Raw genomic sequence first — 13,413 nt, forward strand, 5'->3', positions numbered from 1 at the left:
CCTGTGGCTTTGGCCATGGCCCCCCTCCTCTGGTTCTCCAGGATGTCAGATGTATGCTATCTGTTCTCATGCCTGGGGTCCTAGGCTCCCCTAAAATTATAGACTTTCATTGAAGACTGCGATTGACGGGGTTCCGGTCTCCATCACATAACTGATTAATTTTCAAGGAGGCACATTTAGACACTGGTATGCTTCTCCACACGCTGTGTGAGACTGTCCTGTAGGCATCCACAAAAAAATTATCTGTTTTCTGAAATGGCTTTTTTGAACTTACCTGTAACCGTAGTGCCTAAAGAAACCGGATAGTAGCTTGGCTATCAAAGCTGACTTCTTTTCCCTTCTTTCCTTGTTTATTAACCATCTTTATATATTTGTCTACTGGCTCATATTTTATACCCAGGGTCTATACCTATATTGTCTCTCCTGGAGAGCTCTGAGCCCACCTGAAAGGTGTAGTAAGAAGGCTGCAGGTAGCTGTACGAAGTCAGGGCTGTTGCTGCAGAGGCATATGCTGCCTTTCAGCAGGATTTACTGACTTGAGTTGATGATGCTGCTCCCTTCCAGCTTGGAGCTGGCTTGGATCTCAAAGGTGCGGAGTGTGGAGGAGCTTGTTCGCTTCAGCCTGCAAAGTCCTGTGAAGATCACAAACCCCAAGGCAGGGATTATCACTTTATTCTCTCTTTACTTGTCACACTGGGGCTTTGAGGTGCTATAGTGGAACATATAATAAATAAAAACAGTGGAATAATAATAGAAGCTAGTGCATGATTTATTTTCATTTTTTCGTGGGAACTTATGTTCACGCAGATAACGATGTAAAGCTCATGATCTGTTTTCAAGTAATAAAAACTATTTATTCAATATTTGCTCAATATTTCAACTATTTGCTCAATAAATGAGAATTTCACTGCAAATTGATAAAAGAATAAAATAATAAAACATGAGAAGGAAAATAATTATTAGATAGTCTCTGCCTGTAGGCAGGTTCTTGTGACATATTTTCAACCAGAACTAATTTCTAACAAAGGTTTCTATTTGTTAATAACTCTAAGACTGGCTGTGGAGTGGTAAAAGAGGCAAGGACTGGACATGAACAAAAAAGGTCTTTATTTTCACAGAGAAAATTTTGGATGGTTTTCAGTTTTTACTTGAAACCTTCTATGTCTGTAAGAGATTTTTTTTTTTAAAATAATGAAAACTCAGTTTTCCAAAGATAAGAGATACATTTCAGAAAAATACTTTGGAGAGTAGTCTGCCACTGAAGAACAGTTTTGATAGCAAATATTTGACCAGCCTGAACATGGACCCTGCTTTTCAAGGAAAACTATTTCCATTTTCAACACATACTGCTACTTCTTTCCACTTTGCCCACCGACACAGACAAGAATCAGAGATGCCCAGTGGTGCGTGGGAGCCCGGCTGTACCACTCCCCAAGGCGCTGAGCCCCTGGGGGCTCGAACATCGAAGCATTTCATTGAAATGGCTGCTGTTCAGATTTTCATTTCAGAGAAAGAAGAATTGTGATTTTGCTCTCTAACCTAAGTATTGTAGCAGTAAAATAGTATGTTCCACAAGAGACTCCAGAAAGAGATATTTCACTAAACAGAGCACCGTAAGATTATGTCATCTAGGATAACATAATTTTCTGAAGGTTTGGGAAACCTACGTTTACCTCTTGAAGAATATCACTCATCTATCTCCCCTGCTATCTTTGCAAAGTACCTCCTCCTATGGAAAAATATAATTTTACAGCTGCTCACTGACTTAGCCAGACATATCATGGGTTCAAAGTGAATCGCAGCCTGAATGTAACAGTCTGTTCTAGCTGTTTCGTACTGTTTTGCATGAAAAGTACCGGGAAGATTAGCCAACGCTGTGAAGTCTGGAAGTAGTAGGTAGACTCGTATGTGTTCATGTCATAAATTGGATATGAAGTGGAAGCAAATGAAAAATAAGGAAAATGGGTGGACTATATATAGTAGACTAAAGCAAACAGATTAGTCACTTAAAATGATTACAGTCGGTAGCTTATTTTCTGTTTCCTCCTTCATTTATGTTGATTTTTAGGGTGTAAATGAGAGTAATATTTGGTCCAATTTGGGAAGGTTTGGTTTAGCTTGTTTTCAGGCTTCTCTGTGTGTGGAAACGAACAAGAGTGTGAATTGATGCAGCTACTTTTTATTTTGGAAAACAAGCCCCAAACAATTCTTGGAAACTGGAAGGTGGAAGGGAAGTATTCCATGTATCCCATTAATCAGATTACAATTAATAGCTTCCTCCATAAAAATGCTAGGTTAAAGAACAAGGTGAAAATCCTACAACTGAGCTAATTCCATTCTAATTCTACTTTTGTTGCTAACTGACAAGGGAAAATGAACCCTGTTCAGAAATCTTATTTAAAAGTCTATTCACTTATTAAATGACAAACGTTCAAAGTAAGAGGTGAATGAACTTAATTAATGGGAAGGCCTGGTGAATGCCTTGGAAGGAAAGGTTTTCAAGAGCATCAGAATGCCTGGAAGATGGATTTGTTGACCAAAATGTTTCTCACAGTGACTTACACCCTTAGCGACTTCAGTCAAGTTCAGTGTCCCACTTTTTAGGAGAAGGTAAAATTTACGTTACTAAACAAGCAGTAAGTTGCAAGATAGACATGCTTATATATAAAAAAAAAGTTTTCTAGGAGTTGTTGGAAAAGCAATCATTTATGGTTCTTTTTTTCATTGGTAAGTCATGCATAATATACAGTAAAGGGTGGGTAAAATCCACACACCCCAGACCAGAGCGACTTGTTATAGCATGCTGCTTATGGCGCAGTGGATTTTAGAATCAATTATTTGTGTTAATAATTAAAAGGAATTTAAGATGTCTACAATTTAACATAGATTTAGCCAGGTTTTTGTGGCTAACAACGTGGGTATTCAAAGCACATAGAACAAAAGCCTGCATCCCCAATTACATAAGAACTAACTTTGCTTTGAATAGAAGTTTCCAAATATAAAACACATTACCAAAAAGATATAATTTTATAACCAAGTTCTGACTATGTCACGAAGTTTCATAATGAAAAGGAAATGGGGAGGAAAAAAGCACAACACACAAAAGAATGAGTCAGAATCTGATCCTGTGCTGGCAAATATCTAGGGTGTTATAATTGGTTTTAGTATAACTGAGATTAGAAATTCTCCCGTGTAGTGCAATAAGGAGATGAGAAATATAATTCCAACTCATTCCATGATGGTCATGCAATAACTCTGTTGAGCTGTGCAGGAAGCTTGCTAAGCATTATGCAATGCACAGCCATACAAAAATCTTTAGTATAGCTGATATTTGATGAAGGAGATGATTGAATTTAATTAAATATCTTTACATCTGAGTAGGAGGCAACAGGCACAATCTCTTTTCCAAACAGCTCCAGGATGCTGAATAATGCTGATGGGATGCAAGGATACTGAGCATGAATGAAAGTTTTCTACATTCTTTTTATGGAATGTGAAGAGTAACCAAGTTAGTAATTTAATTGTGTATTATCTTAAGTCAATGGGTTAATTTCTTTTGAGACACTCATTGGCACTGAAAAATACACTGTACATGTCTGAGTTGGGTGGTAGGAGGAATGATGCTTATTAACATGTAAATAGATTTATCTGAGCACTAAAATGGATATGCTAAGTAAATGGCTGTGCCGGGGAAACGGATTCTACCAAGTGGACTAAGAAGACAAAAGATCACCTGATGAAGATGATGAGAGTCAGGTTTCAAAAACAATTACAGATTATGGAAGGAAGTGTCACCCACCATTTTAGGTAAATGGTGGGGCATCAGCAATTTATATAAGACAGAAAACAGCAGTAATTGTAGATGTCAAAAAAGACGCTAATTAGGAGAAAAAGGCAGATGCAGGAAGGGGGAACTCAAACTAAAAAAAAAAAATGCTCAAGAGTGGCAACAGAATGAGAATGTGGGAATTTAGAATATGTGTTTAGTTATTTCACTGAGGTCTGCAGACTTGCTGCGCCAGCTAAATTTTCTGGCATCTGCACAAATTTTGCTGCTATCATGTCCCTGAGGAGGGAAACTGAGAGAAGAGCCTGTAAAGAGACAGAGATCTGGAAAATCTATGCTTGCTGGTATCCTGAGGAAGGGAGAGCATGTACATCCTGTGGCCGTGGGTCAGCTACCCTCTGCAGTTCCCTTTCTACAAAGAAGTAGCAGATAGAGCCGTGGAAAACGTGACAAGACAGTAGAGTCCTCTGAGACCACGGGGTGCACGCTGAGTTCTGCCACGCCAAGAGCCAGGTGCAAAAGCCCAAGGTGCCTCTGCCAGCAGGTGATTCACCATGGTGGGGGACAGATGCACCAGCAAATTTGCAGTTGAGTGCCTTCTCATTGTAGAAAAGCCATCTAGAAGTCTAGCATCATGCAGTCTAAAGCAAAGACAGGCTAAAGTAAAAGGCTTTGTTTCCAAAGGTCTATTTTTCCCCTTTCAGAAATACTCAGCAGAGACCTATGAACATAAATAGCATGGATCTATGAATATAAATAGCATAAGCAACAGAGTAAAGAAAGTAAATCTGGGGAGCTTCAGGGACAGGCTTGAAGTAGAAATAAAGGGAAGGAGCCCTGTCCAATGAAGAGAGATGAGGCAGTTATTTCAGTAGATGTGGAAAACTGCCAAGCTGAGATTTGCCACAACAGGCATTGGAAGTCCTCAAATGAAAAGGCCTGGGAAGCATTGCAATTACTGCGTCTTGGTTCATCTCACACGCTGCACATTTTAGAAAGCTAAATGCCTATCACATGTTTCTTGAATAGCATCCCTCGTCACAGAGTTGCAGAACTGTTTCTAACAAGGAAGCTCAGAAATAGGCTCATATGCTTACTAAATCATCAATTCTGCTTGATTAAAAAAAAAGTGCAAACCAAAACCCCCTCAAAAAACTACATTCACAATATCAAATGGGTTTATTTTTAGTTCATAAAAATACTGCATAAGCTGTTCACAATTCAAAAATAAAGTCCTTGGAAGTAAGCTTATTTTCAGTTTTGTGAAGGTCAATATTTCAAGAACTTTGGTTTTGAGTACGTTTGGGGTATTTAATAGTATTAATGTTTTTTCTTGGTGATTTTTAGGTTTAATTTTAAATAACATACTGATAGCAATATTAAAAGTTTAATCGTTAAGGACTCAAACATTAATGTTAGTAGTTAGCAAAAACAATTCCACAGATTACAATCTATATGGTAGATTTTAATACTCAATTAGGACATCCTATAAAGGCAGCTCCCTAAGACCTCTTTCTTTATTAAAAATTGCCCAGAAAATTGCTCAGAAAATAGAGTGATTTTCTTTTCCATTTTAACTTATCATATAGTACTCAATTATAATTTATAGTTAGACACTTAGACTGGGAAAGCTATTCTTTAGTCTTCCAAAATTGTCTTTGTTCTTTGAAAGATGTTGTTTTGTCAACAGAAGGCTATTTGAATGCTGCTGTAAGGAATGGGAAAAAAGATTAGCACATTTTACTCATTTGTAGCCTGCAAAGCTCTGATATAATGATTTAAATGTTTGCTTTCTTGAACAATGAATATATTAATCTATTATCTACTCTAGTGATGATTAACAGAAGACTTCAAAAATATTTCTCACCAAGGAGTTTAAGAAGCGATTGTGATAGCATAGCTGGACTGTCATATGAGGTCTATTTGTTTCCCTAGGAATCACACCCAAATGGAGGACTAGCTTTGAGTACATTTTTAAATAGGTCATAGACATTCTGCAGATTGCCACCATTTCAGACAATCCCTTGCTAAATAAACATCAAGTCTCAGAACTGAATTATTGTGCTGTATCATATGCTTCTGATCCTTATGAAAAGTTGAAGGAACAAGATATTTCAGTATTAGTCACCTACCATTATTAAATCTTTCTGATATTCTTTGGTGTCTTTCTGGGTTTGGCTGTCCTAAATAATGTTAGTTTTCCTCATGTTTCTCTTTACTGAATCATGAATACATGAAAAAATATTGGTCGTCACATACAGTTATCTGGAACATCAATACATATTTGCTCTGCTTATTATGTTAGTAAAAGATTCATAAATGGAGAAATAAAATCCCAGTTTCTGACAGGTATTTGGTCAACAGATTACTGTTTGTATACAATAACTTATGAGCTAATTTCTAGATAACCTTTACTTTCATAGGCAGATGGAAAAAGAAAAAGCGACAGGATTTGCAGTAGGAAGAATGCTAACCAGTCACTCATTTTGTTACAGATGTCAAACCCAGAGGTACTTCTAGGTTATTTCCATCTTAAAGACTGCAACGATTGATTTAAAGTACAGCTATACTTACAACTAGGAACTGTTTGACTATGATCTGCGTCAAAGAAAAATGCCATTCTTTGGCTTCCCATTTACAGAAAGATTTAATTATACTTGCAAGGTTCAGACTTTTTTAGAAGCAGAAAACATTTCCAGCTATGTCCCTGGATTCCTGGCTGTGCTGCAGCTGTTTATACAACTCCGATGTTGCATACCCAGAAGCCAATATAGCTGAATGTGGAGGGATTGCCTGTGCGACCAGTCCTGGTGTAGGGCTAACTTTCTGAATGGGTTGGCCTTGCTTTTACTCCATAGTCCTCCAATGATTCTGAGACAGGGAGCATATCTGTCCTGCTCTAGGGATACCAAAGGATCCTGTAATATCTTGCATAGCTGCTCTGAGAAGGCTTTGTGGAAACCATTAAGAAAGCTCTCAAGACCCCTTCTGAATCAGCACTCCCATCCAGGAGCACAGAATTTGAGATCCCTCAGGTGCTTGGCTGAAATACTGGCTACTGATCTCAGCACCATTCCAAAACAGTGGGACAGATGTACACTTGGTTGTATCTGCTGCATACAGGTACTGCTGGGTAAGAAGCATAGGCATAAGGTCATGGTATACCTTGTAAGCAAAGAAAACAACATTGTCTCTAAATCAGCAGTCCCACTACACAGAATCACTTAAGAACTGCCAAGAACAGAGAACAATCTTTTCCCCTAGCTTGTATTACTCATTGTTTATTTTGTGAAACAGTTGATACATGAAAATAAAACTTGATTATTTAAATACACTGATAACCGTCCTTTCCCTTTATAGCGTGACATAAAATATGGCTAGGAGATGTGTTGATTCCTGCAGGAATTAGAAGTGATTTTATTCCATCTGGAAGAAGTGGAAAATAGTTAGAATTAAGTTTTTACAGATCATGAGGCATACACGGTACCAGTGCTCGTATGGCTTGCTTCATGTTACACCCAAGCACTGCACTGGGATGCTAGTTTTAAATGTCAGTAAAGTTCTGAAAGCAATCTAGGTTAATGCCTGAGAATAAACGAAACCTTCTTTATCCTTGTGGTTTGCAGTTCTAGAAACAAAACCCTGTTGCAACTGGTTGAGCAGACTAGGGATTGATGTGGTTTTGTGGTTTCCTTAGCTGTACCAGGAACTAACCAAAATACCCACTGGTCTTGCTGTGTCATTCTCTTAATTAGTTTTCTTGAGTCATTACTACACATTACAATATGAAAAGGGAAACTCTTTGACAGTCTAAGGTTTTTGTTTGTTTGTTTGTTTCTATTTTCATTATATTTAACTTCTCTTTTACAGTGGACTTCAGGCTTGCACTGTATGGATAGTTCAAATGTCATTATTGAGTCATAATCTAACATGCGTCATAGAATTATAAGATGTTAAAGATTAATCTCAGTGCACAGTTTGACAAGATAAAAGCACTAGTTCTTAAACACTCAGCTCTTACCCTTATGCTATCTTGGTTTGAATTTAATGGTGATTATATCTCTTTATGGCACCTTCCTCATGCAAGTAGGACATCTGAAATAGAAGAAAGGGAACTAAATTATATTTTGCTCCTGAAAATCATTTTAGTAGAACATATATTTCCAGTTGCATGTATCAAAATAAACAAGTAAATTGTAGGTGAATTGGAAATTATTTAATGTTCAAAACACTCTTGGTTGATGAGATGGTAGTATGGGAAAGCATCACTAAGGTCTTGCCCTGTTTTATTCTTCCCCAGGCATTTGCTGCGAGTAATGGGATAACAAGCTAACACAAACTGTTGATCTGAACTAATATGGCTTCCGGAGAGGTGCAAGAGAACTTTAATGTTAAGCTGAAAGAAATAAAAGACTCATGAAAGGGAGTCTGAAGTAAATGTAACTCAAACACAACTCCTGACTTTGGAAGCAAAATCCAAGATACTTCAGAAAGAAACACAAATCTACAACTCAGTCCAATACTAAAAGAACTTGAGAAAAGTCATGACGTGAAAGTCCTAGAGAGAAGAGATGCTCAATAAGAGGTAAGTCATTTCCAACGTCCATTTAGGGGAAAATATTTCATCTTGTCCTTACTAAATTCTTATAGTCATGTTGTTGAAATGCTACCTTCTGTATTTTGAAGCAAGGTTCAGTAAAGAGCTCTCTGTCATCACAGACCCAGAGAAATAACCACTGCTATTCTTGTATAGATCTGGAGGTTGGTGGTGAAGGTGTCTGAGGATTCCCCGGCTCTGAACAGAGGAGCCAAGGCCCTTACAGTGCCAGGCCAGAGGCTGTCCTTTGCCTTCCAACCTACGATGCCCAGGCAGCGTAAATGAGAAACGGAAGGCAACCTGACCTGAAGACAAAGGAATGAGAGAGCAGAGCCAGCAGTGGAGGGAGTGGGAAGGGCGTGATGGGACAGGCTGTGGCCAGGGGCATCTTACAGGATATGAACAAAGGAATACTACTGCAGGGACCAGCAGCAGAATGTAGCCATTAAAGACACCCCACTCCCCAAACTGCACTGCAGGACCCAGCAGATGAGTGGTGGGGTTTACAGAGACTCTGCAAACAGCTGTGAAACCCACTGGCAAAGTAGGTGGTCCAAGCTGGAAAAAAATAGCCTTCTCTAGCTTTCTGCTGCTCTTTGAACTTAACTAACAAAAGCTTAAGAAAGTAGATCTAAAGGTCTGGTATTGCTGATGACCCCTTGCAAGCATGTAAACCATAACCATACTTCCATATGGTTAAAATCTGGTTTTATCCAGCAGATTTTCTTTTTGTAAATGCAGGAAGATTAATGTAAAAGCTATCCTTCATGTGCATGTTAAAATGAAATAAAATTGATTGCAAAGTCAAGCACTTAAAAATTAGAAGCAGTCAGATTTAGAGTTGTCTATGCAGCATTAATGTGTTCTATTTTAATATTACCTTGATCATAATTTAATTTATAATTACGGGATCATATATTTTTCCTGTAATTTAATTAGGCTGGATCAAGGCTGAAAAATGATTGTGAACACTATCATCAACCATATATGTACTAAATCCATGAATAAGCTGTGCAAAAAGAGCCTGGATTAGACATAACAACAACTTCGAAGATTATTAATTTAGTTTAAGGGGACACTGCCTCCTTCCTTAAGGGTCAGAATCTAGTCTTAGATACATACAAAATTTCTTATTATGACAAGTTTTGCTTGGGACAAGGAGCTACCAGTCAAACTTCTTGCTATGCCATCCACAGGGATTTGCTAGGGCTGAAATAGCATCTCCTGCCAGTGTGAAAGACCTTGTTTTTAAAGTTCTTGTTTTACTCCTTTTATTTTCTAATATTACTGTAACAGGTATTCCCTTCCAGATACCAATAGTATGATCTAATTTTGGTTCAATTTAAATTTTGTAACAGAAATAGTACCCTTCTGTCCCAGTACTGTCTCCTAAATCACCAACATCAATGCTTGACCCTTCCCATGCCCACATGGTCCTGCCAAGTGATTTGACCGTACCACTGTCTCTTAGTCCTCTCTGCCACCAAAAGAGGTGGTAGAAAGGTAATTTTGTTTACAAGTACAGCTTTGACTAGAAATGCACCTGGATTGCAGGTGCCTTTATTGGGAGATTATGACGACTGTAGCCCATCAGCACTGCTCCTGCAAATGAAGGAACAGTTGAGTGGCTGTGGAGAGGCCTCTTCCTGGACAAAGCTGGATCCTGCCGTACCCTCCCTAAAATAATAACCTCTTTGACTGATGGAGGTTTGGTGAGTTGGCACCACTTCCATGGTTAATACAACACTTCCATGAAAACAATGAACCCCCCCAATATTCTAGTCGGTGCATAACAGCTGAGCACTGGTGCACACCTCTGAAGAGCAGATGATTTGCACCTCACCAGCCTGGACCAGAAGCTGCACAAAATGGGTCCGTCTGCACCGACTCCTCCACACAGACCTTCTGTGACTGTGGCAGTGGTGCTGAACACTGCCCACCCCAGCTGCGGTGAGCTGTCTGGGCTTTTTTGAAACTGTACACAATACAAACTATGGTTCAGGGTTTTTTGGTGGTTTGTTTTTTTTTTTGCTCCTCAGGAGGTTTCTATCTCCTTTTTAGAGAAGGAAACAAACAGCATAATTTCTGCAGCTATAATTTTCTGCCAGTAGTGTATGAAAAATATTTTTCTGCCTCATGCTGAATTCCTGGTATTGAAACATCAGCTCCCTCGAGCCTGAGTTAATTTATATTTAAAGTTTTGTTTTGCCTTTTCAGCCTTTTAAATTTTTCATTAAAAGGTTTACCTAGGCAGCTTTAGTAAGTGAACAACAAATGAAACATGTTTCATAAATGAACAACATCTTTTATGAAGTTAATATGAATTTGTAACTCTGTCCAATAGCAAAATTTGACTGACTCAAACAATAAACATTTTCCACTTACCTTTTTTACATATATATGTACCCTTTACTTATTTAAAACTAGCTCCTTTGCAACTCAATCAGGTTAATACACTTTCATTTGTAATATTAAGTGACTACAATTTCAGTTTTTAACCCTTTCATGTGGCTTTCTCCACCCTGAAAAATCTACAAAACCTTGTGCTTTTTTTTAATGTTTGCCCTTTCATCCACTTAAACAATTTTTTAAAAGCTTGGTTCAGCTCCACCTCTGTTTTCACCTCCTTTCAGGAATGCCTGGGTTCTTGTAATTGCCTGTTTCCATCCCAGGTGCACCTCCAAGTGCGGAGCCTGGCGCAGACATGTGTGGTTAATTGGCTGTGCAGGTGTACTCACTTGGAGTCACCCACAGTTCCAAGTTAGCAAGCCTTGCAGAAAGGTCACACAAATCAGTTCAAAGGGAAAAGACGTTTTAGAAGCATCCCTTACAGAAGTATGTTTGGGTTGCAAAGCTGAATTATTCAAGTGCTACTTTTGAATGAAGATTTTGTGATCTGACTCCTGTTTCTTCAAGTGGTAAGGTGCTCTGTAGCACTATATCTGCTTGAACAAATTTAATTTCCTTCCCGTTGCAAATGTTTCTGTCAACTGGGTGGCAGGTGTCTCAGACTGGACGCTATGAAATAAAATTTCCACTTCAACGCAACCAGAAATTTGCAAAGGAAAAGTACTGTCTGCTCTGGAGAGTCAGGCCAGGTGAAAACTGGGTACTATTCTTTCCATCTTATTTGCATAGTCCTTTGTTCTGTACTTCATATCTTAATTCTTAAAGATAAAAAAAAATCTTTTATTTCAAGCTAAACAAAACTGGAAAGTTATGTACATACAGGTCCCTGTTCATTGTTGCTTTCTCTGCTTATTTTATTTTCCTTTGTAAAACAAGTAGAAAAGGAGCAGAAGCACTATCAAGTCAGAAGGTAGCATAAGCATATCAGAAGAATAATTTATTGCTTTGCTTTGCATGCATCTAATGCCTGGTACACATGGAGTGAAGCAAAGAATCTTTTTTGTCTTTCACATAGGGGTCAGACGTGCCAACACATGTTAAGACAGTTGTAGAGTACATGCTGCATAAGGGTAAACAGCAAATAAAAAAGTGGGTAGACTTGCTTGTTTGGTATGTGTGAGGACAGCATAAACACACCATTGCTCACATTAGACATGCTTTAACTCTGCTTATTTGCATTTGTTTTCAGCTAGATCACTCTGTGCAGACGTGGCTGAAAACACCAGAGTCAATAAAACCTAAACAGTACTATTCAAATACCCTCTCTATATACAAACACCTGAGAAGGTATTTAGCATATAATACATTGCTGTTTCCTAGAATTATTCCTATAGCCCAGTTTATTTGCAGAAGTTCAAAGACTAGTAAAATGCTAAAATAGTTATGGAATTATTCCTCCACCCCCTTCTGTATCATAAACCTCTGGCTTTGGTTTGAACAAATGTGTGGAAATGATTGCCTACAGTGAGAACGTGTGAAAGGTTTTGAGTTTGCCCTACTCTTAATGAAACCAAATGCAAAAACTTGAGACATGGTCCTGAGGTGGAATGGCAGCTCTTCAATCTGTTCCGTGCTGAGCTAGGCCTGTTTATGCACTCCAGCTGCTGCTCGACGGGGTCATTGTGGCTTGCTTGGGAGGGCAAGCACGCTCCCTTGAACGTGCATCAGTATAGCCACACCCTACAGTGGTATATAGATATGTACTTTATACAGAAGAAAAGATGCATCTTTCCCTAGGCTTTCCTTTTCAGTACAAGGCCTATCCCTCATTTAGCCTTGTTTTAAACACAGATGATCTCATTTTTTAAAAGAGACTGAGTGCTTCTCACAACATAATAAAAAGAGGTAGTAGTCAATGTTATTCTAATGATTTAGAATTGTTTTGAGGTAAGTCTTGATTCCAAACCGATTGAAATGAATGGGAATAGGTAATTTCAGCTGGCTTTGGATCAAGTCACAAAGCTTTAATTTACACACACACACATATATCTGATAGGGCTTGGAGAATGAGACAGCCGTAAGTTCCCCATATATGCTGAGATCTGTTGGTAATTGTTCCATGTCGATCAGTGGTTTTTACTGAAGAAAGATAACCATGAGGTTTTTTTTCCCTCATACTAGAAGGAACAAATAAAGTGCGGGACTGTAAATGATTTCTCTTTGACCTTTGTCTGCAACTATATTTCTACCTTTGATGGGTGTTCTTATCACTGCATTACAATAACTGAATAATAAGATATAGTAATGGGTGAATGATGCCCAGCCACCTCCCTGAAATTCCATTAGTGTTCTACTCTCGTGTCCTCTGCAGGAGTTGAAAGATTAACCCAACACCTGCGTCACTAGGGGGAAAAAAAAAAAAGAGAGAGAGAGAGAAGTATTCTCATTAAATAAACAAGGGAGGAAAATGTTCAGCCCATTATCCTGGAAGGTGCATAATATAGGAATTGGAGTCAATGCAGTTTTCAATTTCAGTGTCTTATACATATAAATTTTACATATAACATTTGTGTGGCTGAAGTATTCTGGTTTTGCTTGCTTGTTCTTCTGAAATCTTTAACCAGTTCTTGTTTCTGCGTGTGTTATACAGCTCTAGGTGATGAAATAAGTTTTGATAATA

The 13,413-nt window shown here is 38.4% G+C and overlaps 1 protein-coding gene across 1 annotated transcript in view; it reads right to left on the reverse strand.

Moving 5' to 3' along the window:
- The window catches only part of LOC129207952 (neurabin-1-like), a 65,742-nt gene extending 57,879 nt beyond the window's left edge, over positions 1-7,863 (reverse strand). Inside the window, exons 1-2 of the mRNA XM_054829828.1 lie at positions 7,809-7,863; positions 444-632 (exon numbers count right to left, since the gene is read on the reverse strand). The gene's annotated coding sequence lies outside the window, so the exon portion shown is untranslated. The remainder of the gene's footprint in view (positions 1-443; positions 633-7,808) is intronic.
- Positions 7,864-13,413: the final 5,550 nt, after the last annotated feature.

The sequence above is a fragment of the Grus americana genome, chromosome 6 (genome assembly GCF_028858705.1).
Source record: "Grus americana isolate bGruAme1 chromosome 6, bGruAme1.mat, whole genome shotgun sequence".
In the NCBI taxonomy this organism is placed as follows: Eukaryota; Metazoa; Chordata; class Aves; order Gruiformes; family Gruidae; genus Grus; species Grus americana.